An 11,242-nucleotide genomic window follows, 5' to 3' on the forward strand; every position below is an offset into this window, starting at 1 on the left:
AGCAAAATAAGTTCCTTGAAGAAAGTTTATAGCAATACAATATTACTTCAGGAAACAATAAAATCTCAAATAAAAAACAAACTAACATATATCTAAAGCAAAAGAATAACAAGAAAACCTAAAGTTGCCATAAGGAAAGAAAGCATGATATAAGAGCAGATATAAATGAAATACAGGAAAGAAAGCAATAGCAAAGATCAATAAATTAAAAACTAGTTCTTCAAAAGATTTAAAAATTGATCAATTTCAGCCAGACTTATCAAGAAAAAAGAGAGATAACTCAAATCAATGCAATCAAATTATACGGGTCCCAAAAGAAAAAGAGAAAAAGAAAGAGTATGAAAAAAGGAAAGATATACCCATATGAATGCAGAGTTCCAAAAAACAAGAAGAGATAAGAAAGCCTTCCTAAGAGATCAATGCAAAGAAATAGAGGAAAACAATGGAATGGGAAAGACTAGAGATCTCTTCAAGAAAATTAGAGATACCAAGGGAACATTTCATGCAAAGATGGGTACAATAAAGGACAGAAATGGCATGGACCTAACAGAAGCAGAAGATATTAAGAAGAGGGGACAGGAATACACAGAACTACACAAAAAAGATATTAATGACTCAGATAACCAAGATGGTGTGGTCACTCACCTAGAGCCAGACATCCTGGAGTGTGAAGTCAAGAGGGCCTTAGGGAGCATCACTACAAACAAAGCTAGCGGAGGTGATGAAATTCCAGCTGAGCTATTTTAATTCCTAAAAGATGATGCTGTGAAAGCGTTGCACTCAATATGCCAGCAAATTTGGGATACTCAACAGTGGCCACAGGGCAAGAAAAGGTGAATTTTCATTCCAATCCCAAGGAAAGGCAGTGCCAAAGAATATTCAAACTACTGCACAATTGCATTCATTTCACATGCTAGCAAGTTCATGCTCAAAATCCTTCAAGCTAGGCTTCAATAGGATGTAAACCAAGAACTTCAAGATGTTCAAGCTGATTTTAGAAAAGGCAGAGGAACCAGAGATCAAATTGCCAACATCCTTTGGATCATAGAAAAAGCAAAAGAATTTCAGAAAAAAAAATCAACTTCTGTTTCATTGACTATGCTAAAGCCTTTGACTGTGTGGATCACAACAAACTGTGGAAAATTCTTCAAGAAATGTTAATACCCGACCACCTTACTCGCCTCCTGAGAAACCTGTATGCAGGACAAGAAGCAACAGTTAGAACCGAACATGGAACAATGGACTGGTTCCAAGTTGGGAACAGAGTACTTCAAGGCTGTATATTGTCACCCTGCTTATTTAACTTCTATTCAGAGTACATCATTTGAAATGCCGGACTGGATGAAGCACAAGCTGGAATCAAGATTGCAGGGAGAAATATCAATAACTTCAGATATACAGATGGTACCACTATAATGGCAGGAAGCAAAGAGAAACTAAAGCTATTCTTTTTTTTTTTTACAGTCCAAGTCTTTATTTTTACACCCATCAGGCCACGAATTCATAGGGAATGGGCTCCAACAGTTTGTGTTCCTTTCCATTGGTCCTCACAAAGTGTGCTTCTCTGGGTGGAGCAGGCTGGCACTTCAGCTGAACCCAAGTCCCTTTCTCTTTGGCTTCCTTCTTTTTCTGATCATTTTCCTTCACACGTTTCAGGAAGCTATCTCGGTTCTTAGAGTGCTTAATATGCTCGATACGCACATCAATTCTCTTGGCAAGAATCTGCCCTTAACTTGTTTGTTTATAGTGATGCCAACAGCATGCTGGGTAACATTGTAGACTCTCCCAGTTTTGCCATGGTAACATTTGTGGGGCATTCCTTTTTGAACAGTACCCATTCCCTTGATATCTACAATATCACCCTTCCTGTAGATTCACATGTATGTGGCCAAAGGAACAACTCCATGTTTTCTGAAAGGCCTGGAGAACATGTAGTGGGTGCCCCGCCTCTTTCCCCTTTGTGTTGGTCATCTTGGCGAATCACTGGAAGATGGCGGTTCTGTAAAGCTACTCTTGATAAGGGTGAAAGAGGAGAGTGAAAAACCTGGCTTAAAACTCAACATTCAGAAAACAAAGATCATGGCATCTGATTCCATTACTTCATGGCAAATAGATGGGGAAAAAGTGGAAGCATTTTCTTTTCTTTTCTTGGGCTCCAAACTCACTACAATGATTGCAACCATGAAATTAAAAGACACTGGTTCTTTGGAAGAAAAGATATGACAAACCTAGACAGTATATTAAAAAACAGAGACATCACTTTGTCAACAAAGGTCCATCTAGTCAAAGCTGTGGTTTTTCCAGTAGTCATATACAGATGTGACGGTTGAACCATAAAGAAGGCTGAGTGCCTAAGAGCTGTTGCTTTCAAACTGTGTTGCTGGAGAAGATTCTTGAGAATCCCTTGGACAGCAAGTACAATATAAAAATAAATTGTTTAAAACAATTTTAATTAAGGATATTTGGACCCCTGAGTAAAATTAAAATGGAGTAACAATCAATTAAAATTACAGTTTTAAATACAGTTACTAAGAAAATTCTGTATAACTATTGGATCTCATTTTTGAGAATGTGTAACAAATCTATGTCAACTATCAGGAATTTTCCAGAGTATTTTCAGATATACACAGACTCTGTCAATATATAGTTTTAAAAATTTAAAGTAACCTGATTATTTACTTTCATTAAAAATTCTGTAACAAAGTTTTTCTTATTACCAATTTTAAGTTAGTTCACATGCAAGGAATTTTTATTTCTACTTAAGACTAGCTTCAACTCTAATATATCTTGTAGATCTACAATACATATGCCATTATTCATGAAAGTAGAATTATTTAATATGGACTTCCTTTATAGACACAATGCTTATTTTATTTGCTTTTGATAGGTATTCAAGTAAAAACAGCTATAAGCTTAGATACGTACATATATTTGGTAAAACAGAATATACAAAATTACTGTCTAAATTTTTTGCAATGATAAGTATTGTTTTGATATTCAAGAAAAAAGCAAGAAAAGACTTTTCTGAAAACATAAGAAGGTACCACTAAAGTATAATTTACTATGGTTGTTGAATACACTGTGAGACAAAGATCCCAAAACTCAGTGTTTTACAATAGTAAGAATTTTTTACCCTGGGTCTGTAGGCCAACTGCATCCCTGCTGGTAACACAACCTGGGTTCAGTGTGCAGTTTTATGGCACTGCTTCATACTATGGGTTAGCTGAACATAACTGAAAGCTGAAGCTAGGGTCTATATGCCCCTCACTCTCCTTTGGTCAGTTCCTATCTGGTGTATATTTTCCTTATGGCAAATTATTGAGTAGAAAGTACAAATGAAAATGAGCAATCATAATTCAAGCCTCTGTTAGCATCACATCCACTAATATTCCATTGACCAAAGCAAATCACATAACCAAGCCCAAAGTAAAATCCTGTGGAATTTCACCATGATGACATGATAAGGATGTGGATGCCCACTTTCAACAAGGAAAGTTGAAAATCAGCACCAATATTTAATTTTCCATATAAGGTTTGATGAAGCCAAAATCAACCAGAGGCAAAAATGAAAAAGACACAAGGATGCCCAAAATTGCTCTATCTTTCTGTGCTCCTTTCTTCTTTTGGAATCAATCTGAAGATTCTGGAATCATTTCCTCAGCAGCAGTACCTGTCCTTGGTTGTTCGTCCTCCTCCAGGGGATCTTGCTAACCCAGGGATTGAACCCAGGCCTCCCGCGTTGCAGGCGGATTCTTTACCATCTGGGCCAGCAGGGCGGCCCTTCCCTATTCCTGCCGTCCTTAAATTAGGCTCCAGTTGTAAACATCGTACTGTATTGTCTCCCACACTGCCGCTTGTCTATGTCCCAGTCCTGTACAGTCTGATTAGTAAACCATAGAAATTAATTCTCTCCCAAGTGTTAATGACCAATTAAAACTTCTAATACCTTGCTCAAAGATTTCAGCATTTTACCTCTGTAGCTTGAAAGCTTAGCAACAGCTCACACCATCAAATTAGTTCGAATTATTTCAGGATCATTAGACATTCAAGGAAAAGTGATGTTTTAGCATGACCACATTACAATTGTTTATCTTACAGTGAGCTGGAAACAATTTTGGACTATTTACATATGGTTTTGGAATGTAATTAATGTAGGAGCATGTCTTCAGTTATCTTCCACTGAGGGTAAATTTGATAGGTTTTATTAACATGCATAATGAGTTCTGCATTTAATTACAGTCCCTTGTCATCTACCTGCACCTCAATTCATCTCTCTTGTTGATATGAGCTTGTTACATTAACCCAGTGTCAGTTAAGATCAAGTACTTTGTCAGCTCACACATAATCATCTTCCAAAAAAGGCAGTCACTGAAATATGGGTTAAAGTATTAGATAGTATCAGATTTTCTTCCAGAAGATAATCATGAAAAAATAATGCAGTTATAGAATTCACCATTATATGAACATAAAGGATATAAAATGACTGACTTTTAGTGCCAGAAAGGACCTTAGGAATCAGTTGTTCAAAATCTTTAATCTTTTGAGTGAACAAAAGGAAGTGATTTGATGGAATTTAATTAATGGCAGAGCTAGGCTTTATTCTAAATACTCTCTTCTTTCCATTACACCAAGCATATTAGTCATGATCATTGTGGATAATCAATAAAAGGTAATCTAGTTATATATAATAAATATCTTTAAATTCTTATGATTCTTACAAAAAGAGAGTTATCTAAAATAGTCTTAGGAATTCAGTGTTTTAAAAGAAAAAGATGAACACGAAGCAATAACTGTTTTCTCAAATGAGGAGCTTGGGCAAAGATGTAACTGTGGATATAGTAACAGTAGTAGATATAATGGTCTTCTGAATTCAATTCATCCATTCTGGTCCATTTTAGTTCACTGATTCCTAAAATGTCAATGTTTACCCTTGCCATCTCCTATTTGACCAGTTCCAATTTACCTTGATTCATGGATCTAACATTCCAGGTTCCTATGCAATACTGTTCTTTAGAGAAATAAACATTACTTCCATCACCAGTCACATCCACAACTGGGTTTTGCTTTTGCTTTGGCTCAGCCTCTTAATTTTTTCTGGAGCTATTTCTCCACTCTTCTCCAGGAGCATATTGGGTACCTACCAACCCAGGGAGTTCATCTTTCAGTGTCATATGTTTTTGCCTTTTCATATTGTTCATGAGGTTCTGAAGGCAGGAATACTGAAGTGGTTTGCCATTCCCTTCTCCAGGGGATCATGTTTTGCCAGAACTCTCCACATTTTGTCAGAACTCTCCAGAAGAGTTGGTCAGAACTCTTCACTGATTTTACGAATCAGTGAACTAAAACAGACTGGAATGGTTGAATTTAACTCAGATGACCATTATGTCTACTAATGTGGAAAAGAATCTCTTAGAGAAATGGAGTAGCCCTCTTAGTCAAAAAAAGACCCCAAAATTCAGTACTTGGGTGCAATCTTAAAAATGACAGAATGATCTCTGTTCATTTCCAAAGCAAACCATTCAATATCACAGCAATCCAAGTCTATGCCCCAACCAGTAATGACAAAGAAGCTGAAGTTAAACAGTTCTATGAAGACCTACAAGACCTTCTAGAACTAACACAAAAGAAAGATGTCTTTTTCATCATGGGTGACTGGAATGCAAAAGAAGGAAGTCAAGAGATACTTGGAGTAACGGGCAAGTTTGGCCTTGAGTACAGAATGAAGCAGGGCAAAGGTTTACAGAGTTTTGCTAAGAGAACACACTGCTCATAGCAAACACCCTCTTCCAATAACACAAGAGAAGACTCTACACATGGACGTCACCAGATGGTCAATACTGAAATCAGATTGATTATATTCTTTGCAGCCAAAGATGGAGAAGCTCTATACAGTCAGCAAAAACAAGACCAGGAGCTGACTGTGGCTCAGATCATGAACTCCTTATTACCAAATTCAGACTGAAATTGAAGAAAGTGGGGAAAACCACTAGACCATTCAGGTATGACTTAAATCATATCCCTTACGATTATACAGTGGAAGTGACAAATATATTCAAGGGATTAGATCTGGTAGATGGAGTGCCTGAAGAAGTATGGACGGAGGTTCATAACATTGTATAGGAGGTGGTGATAAAAACCATCCCCAAGAAGACATGAAAAGGCAAAAGGGTTGTGTGAGGAGGCCGTACTGGAAAAGGTCAATTTGCATTCCAATCCCAAAGAAAGGCAATGCCAAAGAATATTCAAACTACCACACAATTGCATTCATCTCACAAGCTAGCAAAGTAATGCTCAAAATTCCCCAAGTTAGGCTTCAACGATACATGAACCGAGAACTTCCAGATGTTCAAACTGAATTTAGAAAAGGCAGAGGAACCAGAGATCAAGTTACCAGAATCTGTTGGATCATAGAAAAAAGCAACAGAACTCCAGAAAAACATCTACTTCTGCTTCACTCACTACATTGAAGACTTTGACTGTGTGGAAAACTCTTAAAGAGATGAGAATACCAGACTACCTTACCTGCCTCTTGAGAAATCTGTATGCAGGTCAAGAAGCAATAGTTAGAACCAGACATGGAACAATGAAATGATTCCAAATTGGGAAAGGAGTACATCAAGGCAATAAATTGTCACCCTGCTTATTGAACATATAAGCAGAGTATATTATGCAAAATTCCAGACTGGATGAAATGAAAGCTGGAATCAAGATTGCAGGGAGAAATATCAATAACCTCAGATATGCAGATGATACCACTCTTTTGGCAGTAAGCAAACAGAAACTAAAGAGCCTCTTGATGAAAGTGAAAGAGGAGAGTGAAAAAGCTGGCTTGGAATTCAATATTCAAAAAACGAAGTTCATGGCATCCAGTCCCATTACTTCGTGGCAAATAGATGGGGAAATAAAAGAATCAGTAAAAGACTTTATTTTTGTAGCTCCAGTTCAGTTCAGTTGCTCAGTCGTGTCTGACTCTTTGCGACCCCATGAATCACAGCACGCCAGGCCTCCCTGTCCATTACCAACTCCCAGAGTTCACTCAAACTTACGTCCATTGAGTCGGTAATGCCATCCAGCCATCTCATCTTCTGTCGTCCCCTTCTCCTCCTGCCCCAATCCCTCCCAGCATCAGTCTTTTCCAATGAGTCAACTCTTTGCATGAGGTGGCCAAAGTACTGGAGTTTCAGCTTCAGCATCATTCTTTCCAATGAACACCCCAGACCAATCTCCTTTAGAATGGACTAGTTGGATCTCCTTGCAGTCCAAGGGACTTTCAAGAGTCTTTTCCAACACCACAGTTCAAAAGCATCAATTCTTCGGTGCTCAGCTTTGTTCATAGTCCAACTCTCACATCCATACATGACCACTGGAAAAACCATAGCCTTGACTAGAGGACCTTTGTTGGCAAAGTAATGTCTCTGCTTTTGAATACGTTATCTAGGTTGGTCATAACTTTTCTTCCAAGGAGTAAGCATCTTTTAATTTCATGGCTGCAATCACCATCTGCAATGATTTTGGAGCCCCCCAAAATAAAGTCTGACACTGTTTCCACTGTTTTCCCATCTATTTCCCATGAAGTGATGGGACCAGATGCCATGATCTTCGTTTTCTGAATGTTGAGCTTTAAGCCAACTTTTTCACTCTCCTCTTTCACTTTCATCAAGAGGCTTTTTAGTTCTTCTTCACTTTCTGCTCCAAAATCACTCCAAATGGTAACTGCAGCCATGAAATTGAAAGACATGCTCCTTGAAAGAAAAGCTATGACCAACCTAGACAGCATATTAAAAGGCAGAGACATTACTTTACCCACAAAAGTCCATCTAGTCAAAGCTATGGTTTTTATAGTAGTCATGTATGGATATGAGAGTTGGACTGTAAAGAAAGCTGAGTGCCAAAGAATTGATGCTTTTGAACTGTGGTGCTGGAGAAGACTCTTGAGAGTCCCTTGGACAGCAAAGAGATCAAATCAGTAAATCCTAAAGGAAACTGGTCCTGAATATTCATTGAAAGGACTGATGCTAAAGCTGAAACTCCAATACTTTGGCCATCTGATGCAAAGAGCTGACTCATTAGAAAAGACTGTGATGCTGGGAAAGTCAAGGCAGGAGGAGAAGGGGATGACAGAGGATGAGATGGTTGGATGGCATCACCAACTCGATGGACATGAGTTTGAGAAAGTTCCGGCAGTTGATAATGGACAGGGAAGCCTGGCATGCTGCAGTCCATGGGGTCGCAGAGTCAGACATGACTGAGCAACTGAACTGAACTGATAGTAACAGTAAATCTTTATGTCAACCCAGTCCCTTCCATTATTGATTGTTCTGGGTAATTTTCAGAGATACTATGTATACCTTACTTCAAGGTGGCGCTAAGCAGATAGTACCTCACATAGGGCTGTTTCGAAGGAACTGTTGTCAGAAATAGTCAATGATTGCACAGCATTTTAGTAAACTATCCCCTATAAGTAAAACAAATATTGTATTCCCAGTGGATCTACAATGTTTAGACCTACAAGGACAATTCTTTAACCAGTTGTTCTATGGCTACAATGTGAGGCATTTGTGCTAGGAATCGGCACTTTTTCTAGTGTGTAACCAAAATATTTACTACATACTAATATTTATTTGTTCCTTGTCAAAATTCAAGAGAAGTTGTTCTTTAGGTTGAATAGCTGCTATATGGTTTGTACAGTGAATACTCACTACTCAAAAAGCAACAGAATAAGTATCCACAAACAAAACATATTTATTTGACTGCCCAGGGAGATATTCATAGTAATGGGACATATGAGGCTAACCTTGATGCTCTGGGTGTAATTCAGCCAGCAGCTTATTCAAATAAATGTAGAAACAACGAACTATAAATGATTGGTGTCATCCTCAAACCACTATCTTTAGTGGCCCTGCTGCTATTTTATAAGGCCAAAAGAAGCAGTTTAGAATCTTTTTTTTTTCTCCACCTTTGTCCTGTTTTAGAAGAAGCTGTGCTGTGTCTGCTGGTTGAAACATTAGATAAATGAGCCCTGTGGCAGTTTGTCTATTTCTTCTCATTACACTAATATGGAAAATTAACTAGGAATCATGCTTTCTCTCTCGTTAGCCAGGTGGCACATTGATAAGGACACCATAAAGACTGTTCTTTTCATTCAGGCCTCAGGTTGTCTCTGGGTAGTTGCTTCTTTCTACACATTTGTAATCTTTCTTCATTAAACCGAAATACAACACTACTGAGAGTCTTTTGTTACAAGTAGCTACAGACATGACTGTCATTTTGTTCATTATTAGGTCAGTGGTGTGAGTTTTGAGAACAAAGGCAACAGGAATAATAATAGTTGATGTTAGATATTAAAGTCACTAAGTTATCCTGAAGGATTCACAAAGAAAAGGGATCACTGCCCTTGTTTTCACAGATACGTGAACAAATACTGAATGACTTTGCAAAGTCAAGAAAATTTGTGATATATACAGAGAAGATTAAAACAACTTAAGTCCTTATGGCAGCATATTTTTGGAGGATAACAGTTGCAATGCTTGTTCTTTTTCCTTTTTCCTCTACAAATCCCCTAGGTGGACTCTGGTCTGGTTTTTCTTCTCTTTTAATATCATACTACATTTTAAAATACTGGCTTTTTTTTTCTTCTTTCTTTGCAGATATATTACATTTTAAAAGCCAGAAAACATGTTTTTCCTTGAGTAACTCTCCTTGAAAACAGGGGGTTTTAGAGAAAGTTTCCCAATATTGTTTTAGAAATACACTTAAGCAAAAGGATGATTTACAGAGATTTAAAGCCTTTCTCACCTTTCTTATCATGGGAGACTTATAAAACCCACTTCTTTCCAAAAGTTGAATGCATTAAATTCAGAGTAAAGGAAATAGAAGTGTTTCCTGATATTTCTGTGAGTTGAACCCATAGTGTGATCCCAATTAGTCTCATTTTAGAACCATACATGACTGATATAAAATATTAAATTACAAATTAGATATTTAAAAGGGAAAATTTTGTTTCTATGCACATGAGTCGTGTCTAATAATCCATGCCAATATGAGAAACAGTAAAATTCAAAGTAATCAGTGGAGCATAATAATGACAATGATAAAACTTTTTAAATCAGCAGACTTGACTTTGTCAGCTTGGAAGCTGCACCTGCTCCCTAGGGCCTGCTTTAGAAGCCTAGTATATTCTTTCTCTAGAAACATGCCTAGTTCCCCTACTAACTTCTTTCAAGGTTTTTCTCAATCCTCACCCTCTTGATGTGGCCTCTCCTGAACGCTCCATTTAACTCTGAAAGCTAATACTGCCCTCCCCTTCCTAGACCTCACTATGTCAAATGCTGTTCTACTCTGTCATTATATCATTGGACTTCATCATTTTCTAACAAATAGCTGCGAAAAGAAGAGAAGCAAAAAGAAAAGGAGAAAAGGATAGATATTTGAATGCAGAATTCAAAAGAATGCAAGGAGAGCTAAGAAAACCTTCCTCAGTGATCAATGAAAAGAAAAAGAAGAAAACAATAGAATGGGAAAGACTGGAGATCTCTTCAAGAAAATTAAAGATACCGAGAACATTTCATGCAAAGATGGGCTCAATAAAGGACAGAAATGGTATGGACCTAAGAGAAGCGGAAGATATTAAGAAGAGGTGGCAAGAATACACAGAAGAACTAAACAAAAAATATCAAAAAAAAACCCATATAATCACGATGGTGTGATCACTCACCTAGAGCCAGACATGCTGGAATGCGAAGTCAAGTGGGCCTTAGGAAGTATCACTACGAACAAAGCTAGTGGAGGTGATGGAATTCCAATTGAGCTATTTCAAATCCTAAAAGATGATGCTGTGAAAGTGCTGCACTCAATATGCCAGCAAATTTAGGAAACTAACCCTGGTGCTGGGAAAGATTGAAGGCAGGAGGAGAAGGGGACAACAGAGGATGAGATGATTGGATGGCATCACCAACTCAATGTACATGAGTTTGGGTAAACTGCGGGAGTTGGTAATGGACAAGGAAGTCTGGCATACTACAGTCCATGATGTCGCAAAGAGTCAGACACAGTCCGGAACACGCAAAGAGATTCACAGAGTTGGGTAGAGAAGAGAAGGGGGAGGGAGGAGATAGAGGCGACATGGTGGAGAAAAAGTAGAATCCAAAGGGGGGGAAAGCAGTCAAGCCAGTAATCTCGCTCCCAAGTAAAAATGGGTACTGAAGATTGGGTTCTTAAATGCACAAAATTGATAACAGATACC

General features: G+C 37.9%; 1 pseudogene; it reads right to left on the minus strand.

Moving 5' to 3' along the window:
• Positions 1 to 1,488: 1,488 nt before the first annotated feature.
• On the minus strand, positions 1,489 to 1,974 carry LOC128056452 (60S ribosomal protein L21-like; annotated as a pseudogene).
• Positions 1,975 to 11,242: the final 9,268 nt, after the last annotated feature.

Source organism: Budorcas taxicolor, chromosome 11, assembly GCF_023091745.1.
Source record: "Budorcas taxicolor isolate Tak-1 chromosome 11, Takin1.1, whole genome shotgun sequence".
Lineage (NCBI taxonomy): Eukaryota > Metazoa > Chordata > Mammalia > Artiodactyla > Bovidae > Budorcas > Budorcas taxicolor.